A 17,853-nucleotide genomic window follows, 5' to 3' on the forward strand; every position below is an offset into this window, starting at 1 on the left:
CAATGCCACTAACAGAGGCATCTTTTCTTAAATGTCCAGAAGGTACTTTCACAGCAGATCAGGCCACATTCAAGTCCACCGCAGGCAGTTGACCAAGACCCTGTTGGAAGGACACAGTGTCTTCCCACTATTCATTTGATTCTTGCAGTACAATCATACCACCCGGGACCTTTGTAAGTCAATATTCTGAAATATTCCAAGAGAGCGCAGCGATGGTTTTCTTGGGTTTTTTTCTTCATCACACAAGACTTTTAACTTTGAACTTCTTGCCCTTGATCCAGCCGGGGTTCATCACACAATCAGCCATCAAACAGGCGTCTTGTTTGACAGCTCAACCTACCACTTAAGCTTTCATTTCCCCCAATGACAAAAATGAAGAATAAAATGATCTGGGGTTGCCCCTGCTAAATATTCATGCTGATGTGTGCCTCGAAATTTTGAGTCTTTAAAAAACTTTTTTTTTAAACTCTGTCTTTACAGGAAGCCGAAGAAATTCCTCATATCCAGCTGGGAGCTATACTTCCTATTGTCTCTTTCAACATCAATCTAGTAATGCTTCCATCATTTACATTTAATAATACAAATCTAATAATTGAGGAGGATCTGAAGTACTTGTTATAGAAGGTCAAAGACTGCGGCCTTCAATATGGATTAAGGCTCAATATCAAGATGACAAAGATTCTCACCACTGAGACAAATGGCAGCATCATGATGGACGGTGAAGAGACTGACACTGGTCACAGCTTTAGTTGGCTTGGCTCCACTATCTACACTCTTGGCACCAGCAGCCAGGAAATTAAAAGACATAGTGCAATGGGAAAGTCTTCTGTTAGAGGCCTCACCAAAGTACTGAAGAACAACAGTGTCACTCTAGAGACTAAGGTGTGCCAGATATAGGACATGGTCTTTGCAATCACTTGCTATGCGTCAGAGAGCTGGACAATGACTAGGGAGGTTAGAAGGAGAATTGATGCCTTTGATATGTGGTGTTGGAGTATTGAGTATACCATGGACTGCTAAGAAAATGAACAGGTTCACCCAAGAGAGGGATAAACTAAGCTGCTCCTTGGAGGCAAAGATTCTGGGGCTTCGTCTAACATACTTAGGACATACTGCAAGGAGCGACCAATCCTTAGAGAGGGATGTCATGCTTGGGAGGGTGGGAGACAGCACAAAAGAGGAAGACCCTCTATGAGGTGGATTGATTCAGTGACAGGGACAATAGAGCTAGATGTGTCAGAGACAGTGAGGTTGGCACAGGATAGAGCAGGGTTTAGGCATGTTGTACATAGGGTCACTATGAGTCGCAGGTGACTCGATAGCACATAACAACAAATAATATTTTACTAAATAATATTCCTTTTATATGTATTGTATACATAAATTTTATTATTGTTATGTGCCATCAGGTTGACTGCCACTCATAGGGGCCCTATGCCCAAAAGCTCTGAACCCTGTCCTATCCTGAGCCAACCTCAAACCTACCTTCATTACCCCAGTTATTGTGTCAGTGTATCCCATCTAGGGTGTCCGCCCCATGCTGTCCCTCCATCCTTCCAAGCATGATGTCTTTTTCAGAGGACTGGTCCCTCTTGGCAACATGCCCAAAGTATGTCAGATGGAGCTTCAAAATCATTGCCTCCAAGGAGAAGCCTGACTTCACCCTCTCTAGGACAGGCCTGTTGGTTCACTTGACAGACCCTGGTATTTTCAACACTCTTCTCCCTCACCACAGCTCAAAAGCATCAATTCTTTTTTCTGTCCTTGGTCACTGTCCAGCTCTCTGATACCTAGCCAAGTAATTGCAAAGATCATGGCTTAGATCAGGAGCAATTACACTAAACAATTTAGGCCTATTTCATAATATCATTTGAATAATATCTAATAGTAGTAATAGTAATGTTTGGTGGAGCTTTCCAATTAAAACAAGCTTGGAAGCAGGAGTGACATCCACTTTTGGAATAGCTTGCCTCCAGAAACTCTATGAACGTGGAGAAACAATGAAAATTCTACAAGTGTTAAGGTCTTCTGTTCATAAGGTTGCTATGAGTTGTCTATAACTGGATGGCTTTTAACAATTATTAGTGTGCTCTTTAATTGGATATTTAATAATATTCCACATATGTCTATTATATACATAAATGTTATTACTATCATTCACACAAGTATTATTAAATTGATTCACCACTGAAGTAGCTAGTGGATTCAAATCACTTGCCTTTGGGTTGACAGTTCAATTCCTTATCTAGTAGGCCACCAGAGCAACCGAAAGTCAAGTTTGTAATTATAGTTACTTCTACTGGACAACAAGAGTAATACTCTGGTAAATGACTCATTACTCACATCTATTCACCAAAGCTTTTAATTAGAACTCATCACACAGACCAGCCCAAGGTTACTGAATGAGGATTACAGTGGGAAGGGTTTGTTGTCTTAGATTATATTCCACTTCTTGGTTAAAAATAAATAAATCACATTTATCATGTTTCCTTAAACTTCAGCAGTGTCCACTTCCAGTCAGAAACCAGGTTTGCATAAATGCTGTTGTAAACAGAACGACAAAACTAGCTTTGAATAAAACTTGATCCACGTTTTTGTTAACTTGTTTGGAGTTAAAATGAGAATAAAGTGGGACTTTTGTCACAATTTTGCTTTCTTGCTCTCTTTCCCCTTTTGATTTACCTACTATGTTTTAAAAGGATGTTGACTCATCATTTGACGTCTAGAGGCTCTGAAGGTCCAAACAGTTAATGGGTTTAGCTGATACATAAAAGAGCGAAATTTCAAGTCCAGTCAGAGAGCATGCGGAAGAAATGCCTGGCAATTTGTTTCCCTCAAATACACACTCCAAATCCTGTGGAGCCCTTTGCTCGGGCAACCCTGATAGAGTCATCAAAAAGAAGCAGCAACATTTCATCACAAGTGCATTTTTATGCCCCCCCCCCTTTTATTTTAAGGGCTCATTGACCTACAATCACCTGCCCTCGACAAATGTCGAAATAAGGTCTACACGACTTTGTCCACAACAGCAGGTTGGCAACACCAAGCCCCACCAAGTGGTATCCCTCACATCCAGCTCCTGACCACAGAGAGGAAGGGGGTGAAAAGGGCCAGTGTGAGTGCCACACCACAGTGGAAACAGTGATGCCAAAGCATTTTCCAAGTTCACGGCCGGAGGCTTGATGTTACTCAAGACAGAAAACACACGCACGAGCCAGGTTTTCCCCTTTGCCCAAATGAATAACTTATTTTTATTTGTGGCATTTAAATATTCCAGGAAAGCCACGTCCAAATGACATTTGGAAGGCAGGTAGGAAAGGACTAGCTAAGCTGCTTTTCCCTCTGGTCACTGAATACCATTGCCAAAAATCAAAAGGCTGCTTCATCCCTGAATCGAGTCCTACTGAGAGAATACCAGCATCTCCCGATTATGTAACCAGTGTCCGTGACTCACTCAGGGCATCTGGGAAACACGTGTGAAGATTCTGTCAGGAGCGCCGGAGCAAGGACTTTAAATAACCTCAACTCTCCCTCTGGGGCCCAGGAGGCACATAAGGAGACGCACTTGCTTCACGAGAAATTAAAAGATTTGCCTTAGAAAGCCTCTCAGGTCAGTAACCAAGCAAACCATCGAGGCTGGCCTGTCTCCTGTGGTCACGCTGACCGCTTCGGTGCCTGAAGCACAGAGGAGATTGGGAGGATGCCGACCCATGGACAAGGTTTCGATGTGTTGTCCTCAGGGTCACTGTTCTTCAGGGTCAACCGGATGGCACCCAAGAGCAACAATTAAGCCACAAGTGCTATTTTTAACTTCTAATGCATTGAAATGAAGTGAAAGTGAAAACTTCAGTTTTCTGAAATTCCATTTCTCATGCATGTCAGCCACATTTCAAATGGTCAACAGATGTCGAGAGCTGGGGGGTACCGTGCTGTCCATCACAGAGGAAGCGAATGTCCATCATCACAGAAGGTTACACAGCACAGTTGCCATGCAAAACCCAACATCCTCAAATTGCTGTTGTTGTTTACAGGCCATTGAGTTGCCCAAAAGACTCATAGTGACCTTATGTACAGCAGCTCTGAAGTCAGGCCTGTCCTGAGCCAGTCTCACTGACTCCAACACACCAACCCTCATTGCCCAAGTTACTGTATCAATCCATCTCATCAGGGGTTTTCCTCACCTGCGCTGTCCCTCCACCCTTCTCCATGACGTCCTACTCCAAGAATCCATCCTTCCTGGCCATGTGCCCAAGCATGAAAGATGGAGCTTCAAAATTCTAGCCTCCAAGGAGAGACTTGTTCTGTTCATATTCACACTATAGAGGAGGTGTCTGCTGGGGTGCATTGCTGGCTGGAAAGTCATGCATGTTTTCTCCTCAGTGTTTTTCCTTTCAGGAGAAAAGAAGAGTCAATTGTGGTCAACACCTTACACCTGACCTGGCTGAAATTCTGCATCTAGATGTTTGCACTGCACATAGCAGAATGTTGGACAATGACTAAGGATGGCAAAAGAAAAATTAGTGGCTTTGAATGGTGGCATTCAAGAGGAATTCTTACTAGCCCCTAGAATGCCTGAAGAACAAGCAAGTCTGTCTTGAAGAAACGTGAAACCAGGGTGCTCCTTCGATGCAAGGATGGTGAAGCTTCAACTCATATGCTTCGGGCATGTTGCTAAGAGGGGGCTGGTCCTTAAAGAAAGCCAGCATGCTTGGAAAGGTGGAGGGTCAGAGGAAACCTTCAACATGATAAACTGGCCCAGTGTGACTGTAACAAGGGCCTCAACTGTATCAGGAAGGATGACAACGGCATAAGACAGGGACAAGGCTCAGGTCCATTGTTCATACAAGCATTGAACTTCAGGTGACTCAATGGCCCACAACCCCAACAATAGAGCTCATTTTAATCCACCCAGAAGTGTCTTGGAAGGAAGGCTTGTTGATGTAACATCCACCCCTTTAAAAAAAAAAAAAAGGTCACAGCCATGGAAAACTGTGAAACATAACTCTGTGAATCATCTGATGCCATCACCACCATGATTCAGAATTCACATCTTGGTTTTTCTTGCTAACGTTTATTTGGTTTTAATTGCTGGTCAACATGTTGTCCTTTTTGTACGGTGGTGGACTTGCATTCCATGTTGCTGACAGGCCACAAGCGATCCTACTGGTTGTTAAAACACCAGCAAGTGTCACGCATGGGAAGAGGTTTAAGTGGTTTCCACATAAGACAGACTCTGAAGCCCTTGTGATCTGCTTCTGAAAACACGGTGCATCACCACAGAACACTGTATGATTTCCTTGCTTCGCTTGTATTGTCAAAAAAGATCAATCAAAAGAAAAGAATGTCAGATGAAGTAGAACGCCAATAACAGTGAAGGAGACCTGTGGTACAAAGGATTGGCACAGTAGTCCAGCAATGGACTCAAACATGGTGCCAATTCCGAGGCGGAATCGGGCCAGACAGTATATTTATGTTGAACTTAAAAAGGGCATGAATAGACATAGATGCAATAGCACCTACTGTCCACCTGTCTACCACAAGTCAAATCATTTTTCAACCAAAAAGCATGTTTTGTCTATTCCTTGAGAAAATGATGGTCAATCTATGACTCTTCGGGTGTGAATGATAACAGCACATAGAGAACAACTTTATTAAACCTCTTTTTGTTTGGTATGGCTCTTTTCAGTTTATTGCATGAAAGTGGTACACTAGTCCAAGTTAAAAGTGGACCCCAAATGGTTACATTATACAAACTGAGAAGTTTTAAACTTGTGACAAGGGACAGAAGGGAAATTTTCTACTCATTGCAAGGAAATCCTCACGTAAGTTTCAGTGAGCCACAAGCACTTAAAACCCATGAGCCTTCAGCTGGTCGTCCTCAGCCAGTCCAATCTCTACAAGGAACTGGCATATGTTCTTGCGCTGGTCACCCTGTAGCTGAATTACTTCTCCATATTCTGGATGCTCAAGCACAGTACCATTGCAGGCAAACTTCTTCTTAAACGCCTTCACTAGTTTCTTTTTATCGTGATCGTCAGCGATCCCTTGGACAGTTGTAAGGGTCTTCCTGCCGTTTCTCTGTTGAATTCTTATATGGATATAATCCTCAGTCTGGGCAGGAAGCAGGTCATCACCCTTACTTGCATCAGCAAAGGGGTCGAAAGACTGGAGGTTCTGGAGAGCGGACATACGATACGATTCCTTTTCCTCGGTGGAAATGGCCTGCGGAAGGCGGTGGCGGGAGAAGGCGGGCAGGGGGGACGGAGCGTCGGGAAGCGAGGGGGCTCGAGGGGGAGGCAGCTGAGTCCTCGGCGGCGGCTCAGTGATTGGGGCTATTAAACCTCTTTTAAATGCTGAATTAAATATTAATAATGGATGCTTAAGATTAAAAATTATACCATCCTTTCAATCCGGAGTGCAAAACAACCATTCTTCTATCAACTGTCTGTTTATTAACACGCGATAAACTTCAAAGGTGTCATTAGCAAGCTTTTATTTAACCCAACATAGTCTTATCACCAGGCAAGGTTTCCTCAACAGCCAAATATTGAAACTACTAAACTTAAACAAACTTGGAAGCAGGAGTGGCATCCACTTCCACAATAGCTTGCCTCTGAAAACCCTATGAACATGGAGAAAGGACGAAAGTTATGCAGGTGTGGTCCAGAAGTTTCATTCATAGGGTTGCTATGAGTTACCTGCAACTCAACGGCACTTAACAACATCAACAGCAGCAGCAAAGAAAGAGATATCAGTTGGCCTAGTGGACAGAAAACCATGCTTCCAGCCAAATGTGGGTGCCTCTACTCTGTGGCCCTCAGGCCTGCCTTTGTTTGTGGGGAAACATTCTTCTAGGTTGTGTAACCCTGGTGTGTCCACTTGCTGTACAGAGATAACTTGTGGTTGCTGTGAAGCTGAACACTGTGACACTGATGAGTCAAATGGGATAATGGTCACCCATGCTGGACAGTGTTTGGTGAAGCTCCCCAATTAAACAAGCTTGGAAGCAGGAGTGGCATCCACTTCTGTAAATAGCTTGCCTCTGGGAACCCTATGAACCTGGAGAAAGGACTAAAGGTATACAGGAGGTGTTCAAGACTTTCACTCATAGGGTGGCTATGAGTCTCCTGCGAGTCAATAGCACTTAACAAGACAACAACATACTTATGATAAGCGGGTAAACTTGCCTTGTGACATCTAACTCAGAGTTATTTGGCCCATGAGGTGGTCTCAGTTTTTAGGAAGAAAAAAAACAACAACCCATGATTAAGTCTTGTTACATCACCTTGTTTACGACTGGTGTCTTTCAGTCGGAATTCTATCCTGTGCCTCTGAGGATGAGAGTATCTTCCTCTACAGCAGAATAAATGCATCCTTTATCCGTTTTTGCCCACGGTGCAAACGTGTTACATTCTGTCTCCTCTCTAGGTGCACGTCAACTGGTTAAGGCACTAAATGCAAAGCAAGGTATGAATGAAACCTTTCCTGAGCTTACGTGGATTAGTGTAGGTTTTGGAGGAACACTGTGGCAAGGTAAGAAGACCAAAAGGAAGACACAGTGAGTTTGATGTGAGAGAGAGGATTTCAGATATGTAATCAGTTGAACATTGAGATGACTCTGACTCACTAAGACCCAATGAACAAGAGGATGAAACTTTGTGCACTATCCACTCAGTGGCTGCTGTGCCCGCATCAATCCCTCTCGTGACTTTTTGTCTACTCTTCCAAATATGATGTTCATCTCCAGAAATAAGTTCCTCCTGATAACATACCAAAAAGTACATCACATGAAGTCTTCCAACCCTTGCGTCTAAAGAGCACTCAGGCAGCACTTCTCTCAAGATGGATTTGTTCGTTCTTTGGACTGTCCTCTTTTGATTCTAGCTTCATTTGCTATCAGTGCCCTGTGATGTCGTGTTCCAGGCATTTATAAAATAAACTTCAGTTAGATTTCACTTGTGTGTGATAATCAATGATACAATTTGAAAAGTTCTACAGTCTGTTGGGTCACCATTTTTTCTAATAGAAAATGGATCCCATCTTATCTGTTTGCCAAGTCATTTTCTTCTGAATTTCTTGCTCAGGCAAGTAAGTACATTCAGGGCTTCATGATTATTGAAATACCTCAACTGATAGTCCATCAATTCCTAAGGCAGTATTTGTGCTCTATGGAGTTCAAACCATGCCTTGGAAATCAGGTCGGAACTTAAAAGTGGCAGGCGACTTTCAGTCGGGCCCTTTTGTGTGGTGAGACACAGGGCAAAGCTTTAGCTCATGGAGTTCAAACCATATCTTGGTTTTAAAATCTGGCTGGAACTTGAGTTGTTAACTCGTGGTTGCTGTGAAGCTGAACACTGTGACACTAATGTGTCAAATGTGATAATGGTCACCCATGGTGGACAGTGTTTGGTGTAGCTCCCTGATTAAAACAAGCTTGGAAGCAGGAATGGCATCCACTTCTGAAATGGCTTGCCTCTGGAAACCCTAAAAATTTGGAGAAACGATGGAAGTTACACAAGTGTTCAGGTCTTTCATCCATAAGGTCGCTATGAGTCATTGACCACTCGATTACACTTCTTCAAACTAGACTTCTTCCTTTTGTTACTGTTGGTTCCTGATCAGATGTTACTTCCTCAAACAGTTCATTGTGGACTTGATTCTTCATATACCTTCAATCTTCTTATAGCATTCCCTGAGTCATTCAGTATTTTGCCCATAGGATCCTTCAGGACTGCAGGATTTGTTACTGAGTTCCCTCAGTTTGAGAAATACTAGACACCTACTTTCTTTTTGTTTTTCTAACCCCTGGACTTTAGACATCTCAATCAATCCAGAAGATCTATCATAATCACTATCTGGAATAAGAGATTTCAATCGCAATTATTTCTAGAAAATTTTAGAACGCATTTTATCTTACCCTATAATTTGTACTTATCTATGTAGCATCTAACTCACATATTCTCTCAATCTAGCTTAAAATATGGCCCAAACCTAAAGGTATTGCTATTGAGTTGATCCCAATTCATAGCGACGGTACAGGGTGAAGTAGCCCTCCCTCATTCAGTTTCTGAAATCTTTATGGAAACACACATCTTTCTCTTACAAAATTACACAAACCACCAGCATTTCTGTGAGCAGCCCGTTTTTAAGCATTATACCCCAGGGCTCCAAAGCCTGTGCAATAAACAATAATGAATCCCTGATCTGGGAAGCAGCTTTAGTGTCATTCATTTGATTACGCGTCCTGACCAGCTCTCTGAAAACAATGCTTGTTAGCGCTCTGTTCTACTCTACACAGGCTTTCATTTGAACATACTGCATGGATCTTATTTGCTTCTTATATAATGTTATTCTTGTAAGAAAACATCTGCTATTGTTCCTTGTCTTCTGTGAGTAGAAGAGTGCTCCTTGCTATGTAAGGCTTTGCCTTCTTTTCTTAAATTTCCGTGTACAAATGAATGACCAGATGAATTTGCATCACAGCCTACAGTCAGTGATCCCCCTCTCTCTCTCTCAGCATCATGCCATTTTTAACAATCTGTCCATTTAAAGGACCATCGGCTTTCTTGAAGATGATAAAGAAAATCGTCCTATGCAATCAGAGTTTACCGAGAGGCATTGTGAAAGCGAGGCACCTTTTCTTTCAAAGACTTTCACTCCAATTAAACACCTATTGTCAAATTTTTTTTATCTTTGAAAAATAAGCAAACAGAAAAAACGTCCCAGTCTTTTCATATGCTGTTTTTATTAACATTTTTCACTTTATATGTTTCTTAATCACAGATTTTATTTCTAGGTGTGAACTTTTTCCGTTTTATAAGGTCTACTTCTCTTCCACAATCGAGAAAAAAACTAATGCTATTTCTGCTTTTATATACTATAGGAATCTTGGAGGTATAATAGTTAAACACTTGGCTGCTACACAAAACATCAACAGTTTGAATCTACTTAGAAGCCCGAGACAGCAAGGCCTGGTGGTGACCTACTCTCATAAAGTTCATAGTCAAGGAAATATGTATCAGGGCAGTTCAGCGTTGTCTCACAGCACAGCTATGAGCCAAGAACAACCCGACAGCATTCCACAACACACACCTGGCACTTTCATGTGATCCATACCTTTGTTCTTTTAAAAGACTTATGGATAAAGAAACGGTACAACAGAAAGGATTCATGTTCAAGGTCACACATAGTACAGGGTAAAGTCAGCATTTCAGACCACATTCTGCATCTAGGGTTTCAGCTCGCCTATCTACATTTTACTCAGAGAACATAATCCATTCTTTCTGTGAAAGACGAGAGAGAGTGAGCTCTATAAAAAGAATGCTGGTTTCAATTAAACGTTGCCAAAGCAAATGAGATCAAGAGGCAGTCATTTGTAAGGCACCAGATTTCATAAGCAGCAATCTAATGTGTTTCTTTGCTCCAATGGGGTTTATAATCTACTATTCTAAGTTTGTGCATATACTGAGTGTCTACTGGATGCCTTGCATCAGTCCAAAGGCATCAGAGTTTTATTCTATTTGCATTAATTTGTTACTTATTTCATTTTCTCTTTCATTTTATCTACAGAGGCCAGGAGAACAAAGCAATATAAATCTGAATGAACGTAATGGTGGAAACTCGTAGCGCCTTCATCTGATTGAGAATGTCTTGATTCAGGGTCTCTTGGTCATTGTTTGCACATTTTGGTCAAAGACAGTGAAAGAGGGAGAATTATCTTTTATACAGCACCCATAGCACTGAGTCAGGTCATGGTCTTCAAAATTACTTGCTATGCATCAGAATGCTGGACAATGACCAAAGACAACAGAAGAAGAATCGATGCCTTTGAGCTGTGGTGCTGGAGAAGAGTATTAAATAGACCATAGAATGCCCAGAGATCAAACAAGTCTACCCTGGAAAGGGTGAAAGCAAATTGCTCCCTGGAGGCAAGGATTTTGAGGCTCTATCTCACATACTTTGGGCATGTGGCCAGGAGGGACCAGTCCTTAGAGAAGAACATCATGCTTGGAAGGGTGGAGGGACAGCGCAGGTGAGGAAGACCCTGGGTTAGATGGATTGACTCAGTGACTGGGGCAATAGAGGTAAGCGTGTCAGTGACTACTGTCTCAGGATAGAGCAGAGTTGAGAGCTATTGTTAATAGGGTTGGTATTTGTCAACTCGACGACACATGTCACAATCCTTAGGAACTCTCACAGGCACTGGCAATGTGTGGCATTTACAAACCAACATGGGGCCAAGAGACTATAAATTAAACACACACACACACACACACCCCACCACCAGGAACACAGAAGACCACATGTAATATCTTTGCTTTCTTCTGAGTCCCATCCCCACCCCACCACTTACTCATGTGAGGTTAAGGGACCAGAGTTTAGCATATCCCCAGCATTTTGAGCATCCATTAAATTCCAAGGTTTAGGAACTGTGAGTCCTGCTTTCCATCGCTCTGGCGATAAACCTTGCTATAAACTCCATAAAAGAAAAAAAAACCCAATAAAAATAGCAGATTTCCATTTCCCCAAGAACATTCCCTGTGGAGCTGACATGGGCTCTGTTTAGTCTCGGACCCACTGTGATTGTTTCTTCTGGCAGGTTGCGCTTAAAACAAATCTAACTTTATATTTTAGTCTCATTCTGCAACAGTTCTTTGAAAAGCTGTAAAATCAGTTACTAATTGGATGGTAGTAATTGTGGCATTATGAAAATGATTGGCTCTAAATGGGGAGAAAAATGAAGCCCTGATTAAGGGGTTGCAAGCAAGACATATATTAACATATTTTCTTGTTATAAGAAATCCTGTCCAAAAAAAAAAAAAAAAAAGAAGAAATAATCCTGTTCTCTGGAACATTTCCCACATCTGAGGGTCTGTGCTAGATGGTTTTATTGATATTTGTTGTTGAATGCCTTCGAGTTGAGCAAACTCACAGCGACTCTATGAACAAAAGGCCTGAAGCCCCTATACAACTATCAATATTTAAGGTCATAAGAGTTCATAGATTTAAGTTTATAGAGTGCCTGGAGGCATGTTGTTTAGGAAGTGGGTGCCACTCCTGCTTATTTCTATAAATAATCAAGATATACTTGTCCTTGTTTTATAAAGAAATAGACTCACAGGGATAGCTTTCCTCATGGAAAAACCCCCAAAACCCACCAAACTCACACTAAAAACCCACACAACCCTCAAACGATAGCTGAGCGAAGAATAATTCAAACCAGAGTAAAGCCCACACTCTTTTATTATATCTCATCCCAAGTCCTTTCCCCCTTTCAAAGAGGAATTGATGGGAGCAGAAATTGCCTGTGAGAAAGAGTCTAAATCTTCCCATTCAAACAGCCAGAAGGCAGTGGATACCGGGTTTACATTCTGGGGGGAAAAGAAATTGCTTACAGCCCTCGGGAGGAGAAAGTCATCACATCAAGGCTGTCGAGCCACCACTGAAATGTGTACATCTCCACTCTGACAAAATAAGAGAGATAATAAATGACAGTGGTCACACACAAGGATTAAAACTAGCTTAAAAGAGGAGACAAATACTAAGCCTCCTGTCAAAGGGCATGTTGATGGAGATGGAGGGTTTAAAGGTTAGGCAGGACACGGTCATGGCTGAGCATCCCCAAGCACAGAATTCCAGCACTGACCACAAGTCCAGAAGCAGAGGCCAAGGCCAAAGAGAAAAGACAGACTTCTCCACTGCCAACCTCATGTTCTCATCTCACAGCCTAAAATATGCAGTGTTGTTTTATTTACTGCATTTGTATCTACAAACTCTAAATTGTGCTAATTATGACTGTCCGCTTAACTCAGACTGAGACAGAATTCATTGGCTGATGCAGAATATCTCAGAAATCGGTGCTACTTATCTTTTAAACAGGAAATTTAATAGACGCTCATGGTCTTTGCATTCCTCAGACTCGAGTGTGGATAGCACAGGCCCTGGTAAAATCCTAAGGGGGAAAAAGTTAATTCCACAGAGAGGATAACATAGCCTGGTAATGAAACTGCACTCTCCTGGTAAGTGGTGGACCACCCAACGTCAACCAAAAACTAAGCCCACTGCTGGGAGTCAACCCAACTCACAGCAACAGAGAGGACAGAGCAGAACCGCCCCCCTAGGGCTGCCAAAGGCCAGGCATCTGCATGGACAGAGCTTCATCTTCCTCTAGCACAGTGGCTGGTGGGTTTGGACCAATAAGCAGCCATGCCATCATGACTCCTGAATAAGTCCAAGTATTCAAACTTCAAATAATAACTAGAACCAATAAACCCTGGGAGTGAGGTCTGTAGAGAGCTGTGTGGCTAATCCAAGGGCTGTACTTTATTGGTTCAAATCCTAATAACCATTACTGCTATTTAGTATCTATGATGTGTGTGTGTGTGGATGTGATTTCCTGCATTTACATTCATTTAACTTTGGAAAAATATGTAATACAACGTTTGTCACTCGGACACCTTTCACTTGGACAGTTGAGCGGCATCTTTGCCGTCATGTTGCCCAGCCATCACACCCCCTCAATCCTTCCATCACCCTTAACAGAAGTCATCCCGCATCTCCCAAACACGGGGTCATGCCCCTTCCCCCTTACCCAAGTAACCACTAATAAAAACTTCGATCATAAGATGCTAGCCCACTTTATATACTTTATATGTGAGGTTGCTATTTGGCTATTTACAAACTGATTCCTCACCCTCGGCATAATCGTTTTCAGGGTTCCAACAAGTTGGGGTATGTGTTGGGCCTCTATCTCTCTTTACTGGCTGAATATCATCCTATTTTGTGTAGCTACCACTTCGTGTTTCTCTGTTCATCTGTTAATGACCTTTTAGGCTGTCTTTCCATTCTGAAAAGCATGCAGGGTTCCACGAAGAATATTGATGTTCACGCATCTGTTTGCATAGCCGCTTTCAATTCTCTTGAGTAGCTCAAGGGCTGGACATCGGGAGATAGGGTGTTGAAGGGAGTGGGTGGGAGTGGAAGGGGATGCTGGTGGATGGTGGAGCAGGGAAATAAGTGGGTGAAGACACTTGTGTCAAGGATAGGAACAACACTGAAACTAATGGTTAATTCCACAATTGGTAAAATAGCTTTCATCTGCTTTTATTATTTTTCCTGTAAAATGCTTGTCAGTTACTTCTCTAAATCTGAGCATGTAGATTCAGACAGACTAGGAAGGAAGATTGGCCATCCACTTGCGAAATAGCAGGCTTCTGAAAACCCTATGTACAAAGGAACACACACAGACTAATAGATACGGCAACTGAGGTGGAGCTTTCAAGTATGGAAATACAAAGGAAGAGGAATAGTTGTAGGCAGACACTGATGAGTGGAACATAGAATGTGAGAAAATTAGATATTGTTAAGGAAGAAATTGAATACATAAATATTTATTGATTCAGTGACTGGGGAAATAGGGGTGGGTGTGTCGGAGACAATGAGATTAGCTCAGGACAGAACAGGGTTTAGGGTTGTTGTATATAGGGTCTCTATTAGTCATAAGTGACTCGATGGCATATAACAACAATAATAGCTGCTTAGGAATCGAATTGTTAGGTCATGTCAATTCTGTTAAACATTTGGAGGAACCATCAGACTGCAGCCTTTTGTGGCATGGTATATTAGATGCTGGACTACTCACATTAAGATAGGAAGTTCAAAGCCACCAGCTGTTCTATAAGAGAAAGATAAGCAGACTCCTGCAAAGGTGTATAGATTGGGGAAACACAATGAAGTGTCACCACCAACTTGATAGGAGTGTTTTGTTTTGTGTTTTGTTTTTTTGTTTTGTTTTGTTTTGAACTAGGAGAGACTGAGTCTGTTTGTTAAAGCAGAACTCAGTAACTAAGCAATGAAAATCGGTGGTGAGGTTTGATCAATGTAATCCTAAATAGCTCTGTGAAAAAGCGACTAAGGGCTGACTCTGAAAGGCAACTTGGGAAGGTGCTTTGATCATAGCTACAGAGAATATAAGTTGGTCCCTTCAAATTCATGGGCCTGTTTGCCATCAATTGTTAAGATTATGTTGTGCTTTTGAAAGGACGTTAATCCCAAAGGCAGAACAAAACAGAACGAGTCCAATTTCTTTGAACAGGAATGCCTGCTGAGACTGGAGAGAAATTCTCTAAGAAGCGGAGACTTCTGGAATTGGCCCCGTGTGTTTCTGAATGATTCTGATCTGCCCTGGATAGAATTTTCAAAGTCATTTTATCTTTCAAATGCTGAAGGTCCATTTCCAATATTATCAATGTTATTACGACCTTCTCTCACTCATTCATACTATTTAGAGGTTTCTTTATAGAATAAGGAAAATGCATTGCTAAATCTCTTCATTTTTGTCCTACTTTGCTTCCCCTCTCCTTGGAGGCTCTGCTGAAATGCCCCATTTCTTTACAAGAATTCCTTGGCTTGCCATCTTTTACTCAATTATCACCAGAGTAATTTATTTTTATTCTTACAGAAATTTCCACAGCATATGTAAGTTGTTATTTGCATAGTCTTGGTCACCAGAATTCTGAATTCAAAACCCCACGTTTTTCTGTTTTGAGGATGGCAAAGACTCAAACAGGGATCTGTTCTGTTGGGCACAGAGTGTCTATGAGATGATGTCACCTTGATGGCGCCTAACACCAGCAGTTTGTGATGGCATCATGCCTTACGTGTTAGACTGTAACCAAAAGGTTGGGACTTCGAATCCACCAGCTGCACCACAGTGGAAAGATGGGCTAGTTAGCTCCCACTAACACGTACAACCTTGGACAGCCGTAGAGTTGTGGAGGGTTGTCAGCACTGAGAACTGACACCACAGCAGAGTGATGTGTGAAGTATCAGAACAGCTACTTAAGTAATGAAAACAACACCTGCAATTACAGGATTTCTCAAAAGACTAACCGGAGAAAAATGTAACACACCATAAATGATAAATCACAGTAATTATTGCATTTGTCTTTACCTTTTAAATATTATTCAAATAGCCAGAAATACGTATTTCACTAATTATGATTTTATTAAACTTTTATTGTTTAAATCATTAATCAGCATGTCTCTTACTGATTTTATCTTTTATTTAAAATAGATTTCCTAGGCTTTGGTTTAAAAGGTTTTGAAAGAAAATAGTCATGTTTTTATTAATTCTGTTCCATATCACATAGCAAAATGTTTTACAAACTATAGATCCCTCACTTAAATGCTCTCTAATTTTTTAAAAAAAATTAATGTATAAATAACTTTTTTAAAAAATATGTGCAATTAACTGCCTCTAAAAACCCACTGGAGCAATGGGTCAGTTCTTGCTTGACAGTACACAACAACAACGTTCTTAAGACAGCAAATGGAAATAGCATATTTCATTTCATTAACACTACTATTAAGAATATTTTAAAAATCTTGGTTTTATTCTTTATATGAAACCCTAAACATTTAATGATGTACATTTTCAGCACATGAACACTGTGGTTATAGGAACAGAAAATAGTATCTAAACGACTGAGGAGAATAAATTGAACTTTTAAAAATGGGGCAAAGGATCATATCCCAATTAGACGTGCAGATGACTCACTTGACCTAGAAAGAACTGTTACTGCAACAGTCTATAAAACAACTCAGATGAGGCCAAAAAGACATCCTACAAGGAGATGTAAACAGAACAAAAGCAACACCACCACCAGATGTCATTTCGTCAGCTCAGATGCAAGGTCTCAGATTAGACTAGCAATGGGCTCGGACTCAGGCCAGAGGCAAGGACTCCTTCACAGTGCTATCAATGGCTGGGATTTTATGGGTTTTGAGGTTTTGTTTGCTTGTTTTTAAGTAGGTCACCAAGGCTTGTTTTTCCAATGTTACTTTGGTGGACTTGATTCACCCAATTTTTATTTAGCAGCCAAGGATATAAATCATTTGCACCACCCAGGGACTATCTGGAGATAATCCACTCCTCAAAGATTTCTAATCTGTAGATGTATTTCTGTCATTTAAATAGGGAAAAAATATTCAAGAGCTTCACATTACCTAACAAATAACTATACAGGAAAGAGTTCAGTATCTATTATACAGTAGATATTCACACCATGACAATGTGACGGTATTTGACTGCGTGGATCATAAAAATTACACCTCACATAGCAAAGAGCAGGAATTCCAGAACACTGAATCATTCTCATGAAGAAGCTGTTACTAGGTCAAGAAGCAGTCATCCAAATAAAAAAATGGGATATCTCCATGGTTTATATAAGGAAAGGTGTACATCTTTGTTGGATTCTTTGACTGTACCTATTCAAACTCCATGCTAAACAAATGACCCCATAAATTGGATTATTGGAAGAAGACAACATCAGGGTTTGGAGAGATGGATCATTAACAACTTGCAATATGCAGATTGCTCAAACTTGCTTCAGAGAATGAAGTCTTTAAGCACTGACAGATCAAAAGACTGTACCATAAGGAAATGAAAAATTCCCACAATTAGACCAATAAACAACATAATAAATGGAGACATAGATGAAAATATTAAAGATTTCATTTTACTTTAAAGAATTAACTTGGCTCTACAATGCATATCAATGGAAAGATCAGTGATGAAATCAAAAGATGTACGGTGTTAGGCAAATCTGCCGAGGACCTGTTTAAACTGCTGAAGAGTGAAGATTTAATTTTGAGGTCTAAGGTGCCAGACCCAAGCCATGGTATTTAGATAGCCTCTTATGATGTGGAAGTTGGTCAAAAAAGAAGAATGAATGAATGAGTGTATGCCTTTGAATTGTGGTATCGTTGAAGTGTGTCACCAACTGTCAAAAGAACAAACAAATCTGTCTTGGATGAAATGTAGGCAGGATACTCCGCAGAGCCAAGACTGAG

The sequence above is a fragment of the Elephantulus edwardii genome, unplaced genomic scaffold (assembly GCF_000299155.1).
Source record: "Elephantulus edwardii isolate Elephantulus edwardi_28Jun2011 unplaced genomic scaffold, EleEdw1.0 scaffold00027, whole genome shotgun sequence".
Lineage (NCBI taxonomy): Eukaryota > Metazoa > Chordata > Mammalia > Macroscelidea > Macroscelididae > Elephantulus > Elephantulus edwardii.